General features: G+C 38.2%; 1 pseudogene; it reads left to right on the top strand.

Moving 5' to 3' along the window:
- The first annotated feature begins 14632 nt into the window (after positions 1-14632).
- On the top strand, positions 14633-15801 carry LOC149156675 (uncharacterized; annotated as a pseudogene).
- Positions 15802-16309: the final 508 nt, after the last annotated feature.

Below are 16309 nucleotides of genomic sequence, written 5' to 3'. Positions count from 1 at the left end.
GATATTATGATTCAGTGGCTCACTCAGCTGCCTTGATATTTCTATATGCTGACTCAGCTGCCTTGTTATTTCTTTATCTTATATCGAATATGCTCTGAAACTTCACAGATTCAATGGTTGGAATAGCAAGCTTCAATGGCTTATTCGTTCAAACTAGTCTATCCATAGTGTGTACTATGCTTGTAATGTACCACACCTTTCGCATCTCTTCTGTTGCACCTTAATTAGTTGATGTCTATCCAGATACCATTCAGAGTAGTAACCCCCTGTGGTCGGTAAACTCTTCTCTCTTTGCAGCTAAGTATATCGAGTCTCAGGCTAAAGGTCGGGTCTAAATCTAAGTAAGCTACTAAGAACCAACCGTACAAAGATATAGCATCAGCACTTTCTTCGGCAAGGGAAATTTTTGCTAAGAAAAAGTGTTGGTTAAAAGACATTTTGCCTCATATTTCTCTTGAAGTTTTTGAGGTTTCTGGGTCCAGAAATGGAAAGGGACTAAATGAACTACCTAGGAGAAAATCCTCCACATAAATAGAATATTTATTTACTCTAAAAGTTTATGCTATGATTAAACCGTTCCATTAGCCTTAGGTTGACTAATGATATGAATGATTTGCAAAGATTTAAATTTCTAATGCTAGCAATGGCTTGCATAGACTTAAATCTAAATCTATGCAGGCGTGAGCATAAGTTAGATTAGTGTGATGTGAGTTGATATCAGAGACCATCAGGTGGGAAATTAATTGTGCCAACATTTATGTGGTAACCCAAAATCCCAATGCTGGAATCAAATCAACCTAGAAGCGTTTATTTTATGGGCAGGTATGCCACTGCCATGCAGTCTTGTTTATATTGTGTTTGTATCATTCCAAGATTGAGATTTGCATGATATAATTCAGATCACTCCATATTTTATTATTGTATCCACAATAATAAAATGTGTTAATAGGGCTATGTAATACAATGCCAGCAAAATAAAGTGTAAATGTCTTTAAAAACACAATAAAAGAGCAAGTTTAAAAGTTTGTTGTAACTACAGGGGCTATTTGCACAAAACTCCATCTTCACTGAGCTTGGAAGATAAACACTCTCATGGACTCATCAGTTGCAGGTGACTCTGCCATGCCATGAGATGCTTGCCATGATGATGCATTTGTAATGTAGGTACCATGCCATAAGGGTTGTGGATTAAAACATCACTGAGACTCTTATCGGGATAATTAGGGTTTCAAGTCTACGTGATTAAAGTAGCACTTCACAAACCCTAAATCGAATAGAATGAATCCATAATTAATGAGATGAGATTCCTTTTCCTGATTATAATGCATATCATAGAAGGATAAAACTTTGAAGTCGCATAAGATTGTTAATGCATCATAATCCCTAAAGCATCAATAAGATCCATATCAAGGGCATAACACTTGGAGCAAATATCTTTGCAAAAGCATAGGAATCAATAAAGTTTGATAACAACCATGTTGATTCAAGGTCTCACCAATTCCAAGTCAAAAGCATAGAACCTTTGGACCTAAACAAGTAGAGGTGGACCCAAAATTTTGGAGTTAGGCCAAAAATTTAGGGGTGTTGTATCCGCCACAAAAATTGGTGAACTATTGGTAGAATCCAACATCTCTTCTTACATCCCTACAAAAAATCAAGTCTTTTTAGTGATACAAGGAAGTATTGAATAGATACTATGGGTACCTCTTAGGTTACTTGACCTTTTATAGATATTCCCTTCCCGTGTGTCATTAGCTAGATCATGTCAATCATTACACACTAAAACAATAGCTTCCTCGTGCTCTTGTTGCTTATTGTTTGCTTTGTAGACTCCTGATTATTCTCCTGAGCCCACTAGAATAACTCAAAGATACTCCAAAAAATACTCCTTTAGTCTCATGGCCCTTTAGCACACTAGAATAGCAGAAAGATGTGTCATATCCCTTTAGTTATCCCTTTAGCGCACTAGAATAGCCACATGAAAATAACAGAAAGATATGCCATATCCCTTCATTTAACAGATTGTAGAGGTGCAGAAAATTTATTTTGTGCCTTTGTTGGAAAAAACTCCAAACCAATAAAGGAACAAGAAGAATAATGGAACAAGATGAACATAAACAATTAAATTACAGCAACACATCCTGAAAGTAAGAAACTATTGCATTCTTTGTCATACATATTTCTCATGTGGAAGAATTTCTCATAGCCCTTTAGTTAGCAACAACGAATCATACAAATGATATGGTATGTTTTACTATGTCTAGAAAGTTTCAATAAATTTTGTAGCCTTTCAGTTAGCAGAAAATGACTCATACAAATGATATGGTATGTTTTACTATGTCTAGATAGTTTCAATAAATTTTCAAAATTTCACTCTTTAAATAAATTTATTTACAATTTTTCACTCTGCACATTTTCATATTAAAAGTAAAACAAATCTATATAGCTAGTAATAATATCTAGCCTTGTTTCTGCCTCCCTCTTCTGGTTCCATTTTTTTTTTTATATAGCTAGTAATAATATCTAGCCTTGTTTCTGCCTCCCTCTTCTGGTTCCGGTTTTTTTTGTTTTTTTGTTTTTTGTTTTTTGTTTTTTGTTTTTTGTTTTTTGTTTTTTGTTTTTTGTTTTTTTTATCTGAAACCTGGGCCTTCATGGCCCTTTTGTTTGTTCCCCCTTTTGTCTGCCATTAACATCTCTAATCTCTTTTCCATCTATTTCGAATTTAGTTCTGTTTTGAATTTAGTTGAGCATTCTAAAGCTCCTGCCCAACTAGTTAGTTAGTGAGCTTGGTGATTCCCAAACTGAAACCCAGTATATCTAATTAGCATTTTGGAGGAACATAGCATGTGAGTTGTGGTTTATCTAATCTATCATACCAGTCTAAATCCATTACTCATTTGAACATAGCATGTCAGTTGTGGTTTATCTAATCTATCATACCAGTCTAAATCCAATACTAGTCTAGATCCCATGGGGTTGACTACTAGCTAGCAAGATCAAGAGGAATCGATGGCTAAGGGCCTAAAATGTAGTCTATCAAACTTAGATGTAGTGGACCTCCGGTGTTAAACTAGGCGGGATGACGTCACTACGCATCTCACACTACAACTACAACCCCTCTGTAACCTCGGATAGCTCTCCCAGCTTGTTTTGGATTTGAATTTCCTCTGTTCAGTATAGCAGAGAACATTAACAAGAATTCTCCATGTGAATTTTCCCACAATAGAGAATGTCAGCTTTCTTCCAATAAGTATAGCATAGAACATAAATAGGCATTCTAGGTGTGAAACTTCTCATAATGGGAAATGTTGCTAACTTCTGCAAAATCCTTTCCATGCCATTCGAGGTTGCTAGAAACCTACCATTAAATCCATACAAATCTTTTCATTTTTCCATCCAGAGTCCCATCCAAATAAGAAAAGTTCTAAGATAGGGACATTGAATGAGGTCTTTTAGAAAGAAAAAATGTTCCAATACCCTAAGAAGCTTCTCGCCCTGAGGTGTACCAAACCTGGCTCTATGCTAGGTCTACCAAAATTAGCTCTATATGGGTTTTCGTTATTAACCCAAGTACAAAAATTGAAAACTACAATACCCAGTTTCTAAAATATATATTTAGGTGCCTCTCGACAGAAAACCTGGTTCAAACATATAATGCCATATTCATTGTAGAATTAATGAAAGAGTCTCGAGACATGGAATTGGAAAATGGTTCTATGAAACTTACCTACAATTCATTGATATGAGCTTTAAAGGAAACCATCATCAACTGTGCCATTTTCAAGATGCTTGAAACACATTTAATGTTCATTTAATTCTGCTATTTGAGAAACACATTTTGTGCAGTGGAAAATTCAATGTGCATTTTGACAATGAATAATGAAAATTTTTGACAATGGATAATGAAATTTTCTTAAGGTGCCCGAAAAATAGTTTTCATGGCTCTCTTCGAGAACTTGTAATTAGGGTTAGGATATAACACAACAATATATGTCCTTGTATAAGCTTATGGAAATCACTTTTGCATAGCAATCATAAGAGAAGGCATAACACTTTTAGGCTAATGAAAGCAAAATTAGTTAAAGAATAGGTGCGAACAAGCTAAATCTCAACCTGCTTGACTACCATTAATGTCAGTAGGAACAACCAACTTGCTTCACTTTCCAATCAACATATTGATTAGGCTAGAGAAGTAATGCACATCACCTGGATAAATAACAGGGATCAGAGAACCAGACACGGGTGTATGTTTCCTCTGGTTCATGAGTAATGCTACGAATTTCCTCAAGTAGTGAGCCACTCACACATAGTCTTATTGACTGACGAGACTATTTTCATGGCTCTCTTCGAGGGCTTGCAGTTAGGGCTAGAGTATAACAGAGAAAAACCTAGGCCCATATCTTGATTCGCCATCAAAGCCTTCTAGTACCAACTGTGAACACGTGGTTTAATAAATAGACGCGTGGTTTATATTTTTAAATCAATAATGGCTCCCTCTAAATATGAGCGCAGGTTGTTTGGAATGTTTGTCTCTGGTCTAGATATGTGCCAACCAACAAGTAGATGCGGGCAACCATTCACATTGTGGGTTGGCCAAGTGGCCAGAATATGTTTCCGAATGATTCTCATATTAAAAAAAAAAAAAAACGAAAAAAAAAAATTAAACTTTGATATCGTATCAATAATTTGATTTATGTAAACAAATGGTCCTATAAACAATCAGTCACGCTAAAGTGAAGTAATGTTTAATAATTAGCGATCAAGCACAAAGCCTACGATGAGGAACTTAATATCTCAACATATGTAAGATTTTTTTTGACTTAGTTTCCAGAGAATCCACAGTAAGAACCATTTTCTGCCAACGTTTCAAATCCCAACTAGGATCCATCATCAGGACTTCTCTAATGCTTGATAGAATAAGAGCTAATTTGAGAGATTAAATAGTAATGAGGAGAGTAAATTAAGATGAATGTCGGTTCTTTTTGAATAATAATTTTGATTAATTATTGAGGAAATGTCGGCTATTTAGTCTCAACCTTTAAGAGCTACAAAGAAATGAGATTAAACGAGCAATAGAGAAAGCCGAGAAGAGGATGTTATCTCATGAAACTAAGGCTCGAGATTAGTCTCAGTGTGGTAGGGTTTTTTTACCTTATATTCGTGGAGTTACAGATAAGATTGCTAAAATCCTAAGGATGAAAAACATAAGCACACAATTCTCAGCACCTGGAACTATTAGGCAAGGTATGAGATCTGTCAAGGATAGTATTGATAAAAATCAACTTAAGGGAGTCTATAAAATAGATTGCTCATGTGGAAAAAGCTACATTGGTGAAACAGGTCGCTCCTTGCAGACTAGACTCAAGGAACATGGAGCTGATATTAAGAATGAAAGGTCTTGTACTTTGGCCCTGGCAGAACACTCCTAAAAAACTGAGCACCATATCTGCTTGGAAAGCGCCTCAATTATCGCTAGAGAAGAACAACATCATAGGCGAAAGATCAGAGAAGCTCTTGAAATTATCAAACACCCGCATAATCTCAACAGAGACAATGGTAGAATTTCCTCTAATTAGAGGAATTAAGGTCTCCAATACTTCTTAGGTTTAGCATTCTATGGTAGAATTTCCTCTCTCCCCCCCTCTCCCCCCTTTCTAATCTTAATAAGATAGTAACCTCGCTATAATAATTTAAGTGTAATAATAATAATAATTAGTACATAATTAATCATTTACAATAGTAATTATGATAATAACTATTATTATTAATCGTGATTATTAAGTATTAATTAAAATCTATTAATTAGTTAAACTATTAAAAGATTCAAAATTTACTATTTAATTATCAATATTAATTATTATATCTTGATATTAATTATCAATAATTAACTCTAATTATTTATTAATTATTAATTATTAAATATTTATATTGATTCTTAATATTATAATATCAATTTTAATATAATAATTATTATTATTAATATCAATACATTTTAAATAATTTTAATATTAATACATTACACTAATAATACTATTCATAAAATGCCAAATTATACTAGTAATAATTCTATTTTATAACATCATAATAAAAATTGTACTAACATATATTATATATAATAAATATTAAATATTAATACAATATACTAGGATTAATATTATTAATATTAATTATTAATATTATTAATACTAATTATTAAAATATATTAATAATAATTCTATTTTACAATAATCATAATAAAAATTGTACTAACATACATTATATATATTAAATATTAAATATTAATACAATAAACTAGGATTAATATTATTAATATTAATTATGATCAATATTAATATTTTTTTATTTTTTTACAAAAACGGTTATGAGATTTCATTAAGTATTTGGCAAAAAGCCATAATTCCAGTTACAAAAAGTGAAGCTAGTTTCTTGGCATCTCTCCAACAAGCGGGACATAGCGCATATGCTTATGAATCGCCTCTTTTTACAATTTATCAAATGAACTCTTGTTGCTGATTTCCCGAGCTTATGAATGCATACAAACTGATTCAATAAAAGGCAGAAGAACATAGAAAATTTAGGGAATTGGGTCCCAAGAGATTTCATTATCTCTGAGAATAGTTCCGACAGCTAGCTGGACTGCCTTATTTTCCTCTATGTCTGCTTATTTGTTGTTGTTTCTCAGGATATGAAAGAATTTTAAGTTTAGGATCTTTGTCATGCCTTTAATTCTTGTAATTGTCCTTGCAAGTCGAAGATCTACTAGACTTGTGTTGGTCACCATTGCTTTGATGATGACCTGGGAATCGCCGAAAACAACTGCTTCCATGTGTCCTAGTTCTTTAAGAAATTTGATCCCTTGAAACAGGGCCATGGCTTCAGCTTGTATGCTTGAGGAGTGGCCCAGTCCCCATGCAAAACTGTGTATAGATGCTTCTTCTGGATTTATAATGAGCCCTCCTGCTCCAGCCATTCCTAGATTTCCCTTGGCTACCCCGTCAAAGAAAAGAGAGGGGAGTGTTTGTTTGGACAACCAAGATTGAAATTCTTCTTCGTTTTTCTTGATTTGCCAATCTTTGAGACATATAGGTGAGGTTTTCAATTTTTGGAAATTGAGGTTGAGGGCTGCTCCAAACTCAATATCCTGCTGGCTTAGATTTGTGTCATCGCTTTTGTCTCTTAGCCACTCATTTAACTGACCTTTCACTGTATTTGCTACTAGTTTGAAGTTCTATTCCTTATTTCTGAAAATCCTTCTATTCCTCTCCAATTAGATTTTCCAACTGATGAATTTGGGCAGAGCAGTCCATGCTGCTTTAACTATCTTGTTTTTTGGACTTGGGCCTGGATACCTGGCCATCCACCCAGCAAACAAGTCCGGGACAGAGTGGGGGAAGGTGGGCATAAAATTTGATGTTCCAAGGAGCTTGTTCCAGATTTGACCTGTGTATTTGCACTACAGAGAGAGATGAAGAGCGGATTCCGAACTTTCCTTGCATAGTGTGCATCTTGATGGCCCTAGAATGCCCCTTTTCTGTAGCCTATCATCTGTTAGAATTTTTTGATGGCATAGCAACCAGCAGAAGTGATCAATTTTTGGAATGGCAGGGAAGTTCCAAATACCAACCCAGGGTGCCAAATTAGGAGGCACGTGGGGTCTCTCCATGTATTTGGTGTAGCCCTGAGCCACCGTATAGCCGATCTACTTCGGTCCCCAGCCTCTCATGTCTTTTCTTCTTGCGTGCAATGGAGCCATCCCATGCAACATCTTTAATAGCGTAGCATAATCTGATTGCAACGCTGGTGGGACTGTGATTTGTTTCCAGCCAAACGAGTTGTCTCCACACCAATTCGATATGTCCCAGAGCATTTTTATATTTATTTCATCCATCCATGCCTTAAGCTTGATCCTGAGATTCAAGTCCACTAGTGGGGCCCTGTTCATGATGCTATCCTCCCATAACCTGATGTTTTTGCCATTTCCTGGTATCCAATAGGCGTTGTTTGTTATTAGCGGGCCAGTTTTAATAATTAGAGTGTTGAAGGGGTTTCTGTTTTGGTTTTTGGGCTGCCCCAGGCACTGAAGTCTCTGTCCTCTAAAATATTTCCTCCACAACGCTAGTTGAACCCATCCTGGATTTGGAGCTATGATTTTCCAAATCAGTTTGGCTCCCATTGCTAAATTTTGGATACTTAGATTTTTGAAGTTTAATCCTCCCTCCTGCAGCGGTCTGGAGACTATTTCCCAATTAACCAGAGAAATTCTCTTCTCATTATGTTTGCCTCCTTTCCAGAGAAATTTCCTGATTAGCTCCTCCATCTTCTTAATGATTCCCACAGGCGCCAAAAGAACAGAGAATTGAAATAGTGGCAGGCTGCTAAGCACGGATTTGATGAGCACTGATTTTCCGGCAATGTTGAGCTAGGAGGATCCCCAGGCCTGCATTTTTGTTTTGAATTTTTCTATCTGGGGATGCCAATCCTTGCTCAAAGCCCTCTTATGAAATATGGGCAGCCCAAGGTATTTAAAGGAGGTCCAAGATGCTGAAGCTGCAAAGCCTAGGCATCTGGCTATGGAACTTGTAGAAGCAGTTGAGATATTCCAGTAGTATATACGACATTTACCCTTGTTTAGTTCATTGCCCGATACTATACAGTAGTCTTCCAACACTTCTTTAAATTTGATTACAGATTGTTGAGTTGCAGCCCCCAGCAACAAGGTATCATCTGCGAATAGGGCGTGGTTGATGCTCTTAACCCCTCTTGCTATGCACAGGCCAGCTATATCTTGGTCTTGTTGCTTCTTGTTTAAATAGAATCTAAGGATAGAGGCCTGCAACACAAAGAGGAGGGGTGAGAGGGGGCACCCCTGCCTTAGCCCTCTAGAAGCTTTGAAGAAGTCAGCAACCCTGCCATTCACTAAAGGCACAATCCAGGGTTCCGAAATACAGGCTCTGATCCACTTGATAAAATTTTGACCAAATCCAAGCTTGTGCAAAACAACAAACAAAAATCTATTTCTTACATGGTCAAATGCATTAGCTAGATCTAGTTTAATGACCATACCTTTTTCTTTTCGATGAAGGCTGGAATGAATCACCTCTTGGATGAGGATGAATTTATCTACTAGCTGTCTGCCATGTATAAATCCACCTTGATTCTCCGGGATGATTTTGGGGAGAATTTTCTTCAACCTGTTTGCTATTACCTTGGTAATCACTTTACATCCAATGTTACATAAGGATATAGGGCGGAATCTATTAAATGATTTTGCACCTTTTTCTTTAGGGATGAGGGCAAGAAAAGCTGAGTTTGTGCAACCTCCAATTTTCTAACACTCTTGGGACTTCTGGATCATTTTAAAGAGCTCCTTCTCAACTATGTGCCAACAAGTTTGAAGAAATATGGGCGTGAAACCATCCAGTCCCAGGGCTTTGTCGGGTTCCATTGCAAAGAGGGCTTCCCTAACTTCATTTTTGGTGATTTTGCCTTCAAGGGCCTGGTTCATTTTAGATGTGATGAGGTTGGGAACAACATCTAGCAGATTGTCATTTTGGCTAGTCTCCATGTCTTCACTATACATCTTCTCAAAGTGATCTAAAGCTGCCTTCTTAATGCTGGCAAAGTCCTTTAAGGTGCAGTTTTCTTTTTTGATTTCAGAGATAGAATTACGACATTTCCTGGCTTGAGCCTGCTTGTGGAAAAATGAAGAGTTTTGATCGCCAGCTTTGAGCCATAGACTCCTTGACTTGAGCCTCCAGAATTCTTCTTCTGCCAGACAAGCCTTATGGAATTTTTGTTGTAACTGAGATTCCTTGTCCAGCTCTTCTTTGGTGATTTTGGCAGCTTCTAGGTGGAGGTGCTGCTTTTCTAGGTCGCTTTGGATTTTTTTTCTGTCAACAGCGGGATTGGGCAAGGTCTTAACCCAGCCTTTCAGCATAGCTTTTACTCTTCGAAGTTTTTCCGCCCAAACAAAAATAGGGGAAGCCTTGACTGGATCTTTCCAGCAATCTCTGACCTTTTGCATGAAGTCTGTCTCTTTAGTCCATAGAGAGCTAAATCTGAAAGGGATAGGCCCCAAATCCTTAGCAGTCAACAGCTCTAGGCTAAGGGGCTTGTGATCCAATACACTGCTATGGAGAATATGCATTCTAGTCTCTAACCCAAGAAGCAGGAAGGAACTTTGAACAAAAAATCTATCAAGTCTTGCTGCTATGTGATTCGGTCCAACTCTCTTATTTGACCATGTGAACGTGCCGATAACTGACTTTATATCTAGCAGGTCCCAGTCTTGCATGAGATCTTCCGCACATTCTCTTGTCAGATCTCTGACTATGCTACCTCCTCGTTTTTCTGTTGAGAGGAGGGTGAGGTTTAGATCTCTAGCTATGATTATGTTTTCCAAATTCTCTAGATCTGCCATACTTTTCATGGAGTCCCAGCAGTTTTTTTCTCACCTGCATTGTTAGGAGCATACACATTGAATAGACAAATAATCTCCTTGGATTATAAATGCTACATTTTAAAAAAAATCCAATGGGTATTCAGGGACTCAAAGATTAATGAAAAATAATTTGTGTTCCAGAGCGACCCAAGCCCTCCTGATGCTCCATGGGCAAAAATTGCATGCGCTCCACTTTTATTCCAAAATTTTTTGCTTGCTTGGAGGAAAGTTGTGTCCTCCAATTTAGTCTCCTAGATGAGAAGGATATCTGGGGCTTCCAACCTTATTAAACTACTCATTGCTTCTTCCTTAGCTGTGGTGCCCATTCCCCTACAATTCCGGGATACTATCTTCATCATTTATTTTTGCCTTGATGAGCTCCCTTGGAGCCCTGGGATTGAATCCTCGTCATCTTCGGGGTTTTTGCTAGGAGTTTCTCTAACGTTGGCTGGCTGCCCTGAAGCTTTTCCTTATAAGTTTCTTGTTCTCTTTTTTCCTTTGTAGACTTGCATCCTCTAGTAGATCTTCTAGGAGAAGACTAGGATTCACCTATTTTCCCTTCTTCCTCTGATTCCTCGGACTCTTGGGTTTCCTCCTCCTCTTCTGATATCCTCCCTTTGGATCTCTCTAGTACACTTTTGAGGGGGAGGCTTTAGATGCAGAGGCCTCCTTTGGGATTTTTGTCTCCTTGGTGGTCATGATTTCAGATCCAAGGATCTCGAATTTATTCCCTTGACTTTCCATGGATGGTTTCTGAGCAGGACCCGCTTGAGGAGCTTTAGCATTTACATTTGCATTCTTCTTGTGAGAAGTTTTGGAGCGCTTTGCCTAGTTCCATCCATCTTCTTTCCATTTTTCTTCCACCCCTTTGGACGGACAGTCTCTGGCAAAGTGTCCATGGACGTGGCACTTTCGGCATTTGAATGACAGCTGCTCATAATCCAGTTTCTGTACATGAGTCCAGGGACCTACAACTATTTTGATGACCTCCGGTAGTCCGACCTCCAGATATACCTCCACACAGATTCTAGCACAGTCATAATAATCTTTGTTGTTGGCCTTGTCTATAAATTTTCCAAGGGTATTTCCTATGTGCTTCAAAGAGTCCCAGTTCTCGCAGTGAACCGGAAGATTGGGGAGTCTCACCCACACTGGGACCGTTGTAGGCAGATCCATTGCCGGATCAAAGTCTGGCATACATTTATTTAAATATAGACCTTGAGGGCCCATGAAGTAGGGGCCATTCCTGAAAATGACATCTTTGTCCTCTTTTGCAGAGAATTCAAACAGAAAATATCCTCTCCCAAGGAAGTAAGAGGCTACCTTGTTTTTTATCAAAGGTGCCCAGTTCCTGGAGACCCAGTTCTTAGTTGATTTCGGGGAGGGCCAAAGTCCTATAAATTGACCAACCAGTGCACGATCTGCCAGAGACAAGGCTACTTGGATCGGTCCTTCTGGCGGAAGGGCGGTCTCAGGGATATCTTCAAGTTTTTTCACAAACTTTGTTGCTTCCATGCATTTATTCTTGGGTAGAGAGGCCAGCAAGGTTTTGAAGTCCTCAGCGGCGGAAGGCGAAGGAGGAGAGGGAGGCCCTTGTGGGGGAGTCAGCTCCTCCATGAAGAGCCAGTAGATCCAGCCAGGCCGGCCGCAACCTGTAGTAGAGCCCTCGGCGGATGCTCTCGCAGGTTTAGAACGCGCGGAAAGCGGACGCGCACGCAGGCTTCAGATCGCGCGGAATGCAGATCTTGTAGGTTGCAGAGCGTTTTCCATTCTTGATCGCTCAATGTTAATATTATTAATACTAATTATTATTATTAATTATTATAGTAATAATAATAATTATTATTATTATTATTATTATTAATATTTACAATTAATATTTTTTTTTTCTCGTTAAAGCTATACTATTCTATTATATTATGTACAGGAAAACATTACAATCAGAAAGTCAGGTTGCCCAAGGCCGACTGTGGCGCTTTGGGTTAGCAGTTCGCAACTCAGTATTAGCCCTCGCAGGGGTAGCATTACCAGACATAACCTCTTCTAACCCATGACATAACACAAAATTGTAATCAGACCATGCAAAAACATCCCACGCAGGGGCTTCGGAACAGAAACAAAGATTTTTCCCTCGCAGGGGCGACAGAGGACCTATGACAGCATAATTACGAGTCCTGCTAGCAGGACTATGGCAGACATAAACATATATATGAACTAGAGAGACCCAGACAGAAACACTTGGCCTATACCAGACGCAGACGGAGACTAAAGACTTATACCGGACCTGAGCAAAAGAGGAGGATGACGGAGCGTGCCGCTGGATGCTAATCCTCTGGCTTCTCCTCGAGAATTCTATACCACCCGTGGCCTTCAGGGAAGCCTTCCCACTCTTCCGCTGCGGCCTTCTTGGAGGTCGACGCCTCCTTCTCCTGAGGTTGGATGGGAGTCTGCTCAGGTACTCCCTCTGGCTCTTCCTCAACAATTTCCGGTTGCTCATCTGGGAGCGCCTCCTTGCTGCCCGAACCACCTTCATCTTCCTGAGAGTCCTCAATGAATAGGACCGAGATGTGTGCATTGATGCGGGCATTATCCCTCGAGCTGCTGAGGGTGAAAATGGCAGTTCCAAACGCTGGCAGAGGGGGCGGTCCAGCACTGGGACTGCCCGTATCCATAAATTGACTAACCTGTATGGGAGTGGCCCCTGCCCTTCTGTGGCAGTAACAACAGCAGCAGTGATGGTGGGATTCCGCAGCGGGGTGGCGCGAAGAACCTCCACGAGCGGAGCCTCGCCGACTGAGCAACCTTTGCCTTGGTCTGACCATATTTGCCGTGATGCTGGTGGCGTGGAGCAGAGCGTCAGATGAAGATTTACCCTGCTTGAGTCGCCCCCCCACGTAATTGAGACCCCTCCCAACAGATCTGGGACGAAGCTTAATAGCACATAAACAGCAACCAACAGGGAATTCGAACTCGAGATGTCCCTTGGCTTCTTGATGGCTGTCTGTGACAGCAGGAGCTGAAGCCTGAAGGAGAAGATTGCCCCCAAGAACCTGCACTCCGTGAACCTTACATTGCGAATGGACCTGCAACAATCCTTCGCCCATCTTAAACCTTTCAAAATTCTCTCGATAACTGCCCTCCATAACTGCTCTCTGCAACCACAGCACTTCACCTTATGTTGCATTGAATGCACTGAGCTCGCGTCTCTGTTCTTCATTCCTCGGTGGCAGGGGGCGATGAATACCTTAATTGAACACGAGGCGGCACATGCTTGGCATGTGGCCTTTCCCTGCCAGACGTGCTAACACCCGCATCCGGGGATATTTACAATTAATATTAATAATAATTATTTTATTAAATTAAAAGTAACTAATTATTAAAAATATTAAAATTAATTAATTAAAACTAATATCAATTTTAAATATGATAATGATCAACATAATAATAATTTAATTAATTAGCTCAAAGAAAATAAATAAATAAAATAGTTGACATCTCATCAATAATTAATCAAAATTATTATTCAAAAAGAGCCGACATTCATCTTAATTTACTCTCCTCATTACTATTTAATCTCTCAAATTATCTCTTCTTCTATCAAGCATTCAAGTAGTCCTGATGATGGATCCCGGTTGGGATTTGAAACGTTGGCAGAAAATGGTTCTTACTGTGGATTCTCCAGAAACTAAGTCAAAAGAAATAAACCACAGAGGTCTTAAATCCACATGTAAGATTTGTTTGAATATTGTTGTAACCGTATTACCAATAGATTTTATAATTAGCTATGTCGACAGAATAATTCATATTGAGTAATGGCAACAACCGAACATATGTTGCTAGGCTAGATAAGAGTTATATTAACATATTGAAACTCATATAGATTTATAATATATGTTATATATATTCCATGTAGCTCTTGGGAAAATATCAGTTTCCTTGATTTTTGATATGAAACCTATTTTCTGATTTCTAGGTTTCCTGAGTCTTTCCACAATGATTCAGCATCATTTTACAGGGTGCCCAATCTTAGGGTAAGCCAATATCTTGAAGCCTCTTTTAAACGCAGATGTTGAGGATAAATAAATTCAATTTCAAATAAGCTTTTCAAGATAATTTGTCTCATTATTATCAAGATCTTTTATTTCCTACTTTTATAGTTTCCCACCCAACCATGTTATTCCATCCTTGCGAATGGTGATTGAATTGTGATCCATGAACTTGGGATTGCAATTTTCATGAGTAGTGGCCACAAACTTCTTTGTCAACCAAAATAGTTCTTGTCAAATAATTATGTACTTTTCATATTTTTGTGCAACTGAATCCAAGGTGCTTGAATTAGTAATTGTTTTGATGGTGATTTAAAGAGGGGACAATGGACAAAAACTCAGTCTAATAAAAAATGTTATTGAAGAAACTGCGAAGAAAGGTGCTGAGAATATGGATCTTCGAGGAAGATTAGTGGAACAACTTGAGTGGTTCCCTAATTCAATTGGAAAGGTTAGCAACCTTGTCCAAGTCAATTTGTCTGAGAACTATATTGTGACACTTCCTAGTTCCATAGGAAAGATTTCCAGGTTAACAAATTTAGACTTGCCTTCAAATCAATTGCATAGTCTTCTTGATTGCATTGAGGAGATTTCAAGCCTGACTGATCTAGATTTACACGACAACCGCTTGAAGATTTTTCCTCCCTCAATTAGGGATCTTTCCAGTCTTACAAATCTTAACCTGAGTATAAACTAGTAGTCCTCATCACCAGAGTCTATTGGGAAGATAACCAACTTGAAAAGCCTAAATGTAGAGACAAATGAGATAGAGGAACTACCATATACAATTGACCAATTTACTACTCTCATTGAATTGCGAACTGATTTCAATCACCTCAAAGCATTTTAAGAGGCAGTTGGAAAGCTTGTGCCTTTAGAAGTCCTAACACTACACTATAACATAATAAAAGAGCCTACCAACTACTATGGCTTCTTTATCAAGTTTGAAAGAACTTGATGTGAGCTTCAATGAACTGGATTCAATACCCAAAAGCTTGTTCTTTCCTACTAGTCTTGTCAAACTAAATGTTGGTAGAAATTTTGTTGACTTGCAGTCCCTTCGTTGGTCCATAGGAAATCTTGAAATGCTTGAGGAGTTAGATATCAATAGAAATCAAATAAAGTTCCTTCCAATTTCAGTCCCTTCGTTGGTCCATAGGAAATCTTGAAATGCTTGAGGAGTTAGATATCAGTAGAAATCAGATAAAGTTCCTTCCAGTTTCATTTGCTATGTTAAATAAAATTCGAGTGTTTAAAGTAGAAGAGACCCCACTTGAAGTGCCTCCAAAGCATGTAGCTGAAACGGGAGCTTAGGTAATGTACAATGTCAATGTTCAACATATATTTTTGGCCTTTCAAACCATCTAGATCATATTTCTTTGCTCTTTTGGAGTTTGTGAAGTACAAGAATGAACAAATTGCTAAGAAGGAAGAAAAATCACAAGTTTCCAAGCCCGGGAGGAAGTGGTCAAAATTTCTATCATGTCTGCTAATCTTGACTTGAAATGAAGAAGCAGAGGCTATGTCAAAGGTTAAATAGGATTGCTACAGAGTGAATTTCTGGTAAAATTTTAGTTTTAGACATGCAAAGATTAAGCATTCCGTTTCAACTTAAACATGGATCATAATATTGTCATGATCGAACAACTTTTGCATTTTGGTAGGGCACACGATTTTACTTTGTTATATATGTAACTTGTCAAGCAACACCAAAATATGAAGAGTAGTACGAAGCCCATCATTTGCCTTTTAGGATCCACTTTCTTTATAAGCCTATTCAAGAAAACCCAATCCAAATACTCTATACCCAAACTAGGGTTGT

Source organism: Pinus tabuliformis, chromosome 9, assembly GCF_031772625.1.
Source record: "Pinus tabuliformis cultivar Carrire ecotype Pingquan chromosome 9, CPIR1, whole genome shotgun sequence".
Lineage (NCBI taxonomy): Eukaryota > Viridiplantae > Streptophyta > Pinopsida > Pinales > Pinaceae > Pinus > Pinus tabuliformis.
Note: the sequence above shows the minus strand (reverse complement) of the source record. Positions and strands in the feature narration are given on the sequence as shown.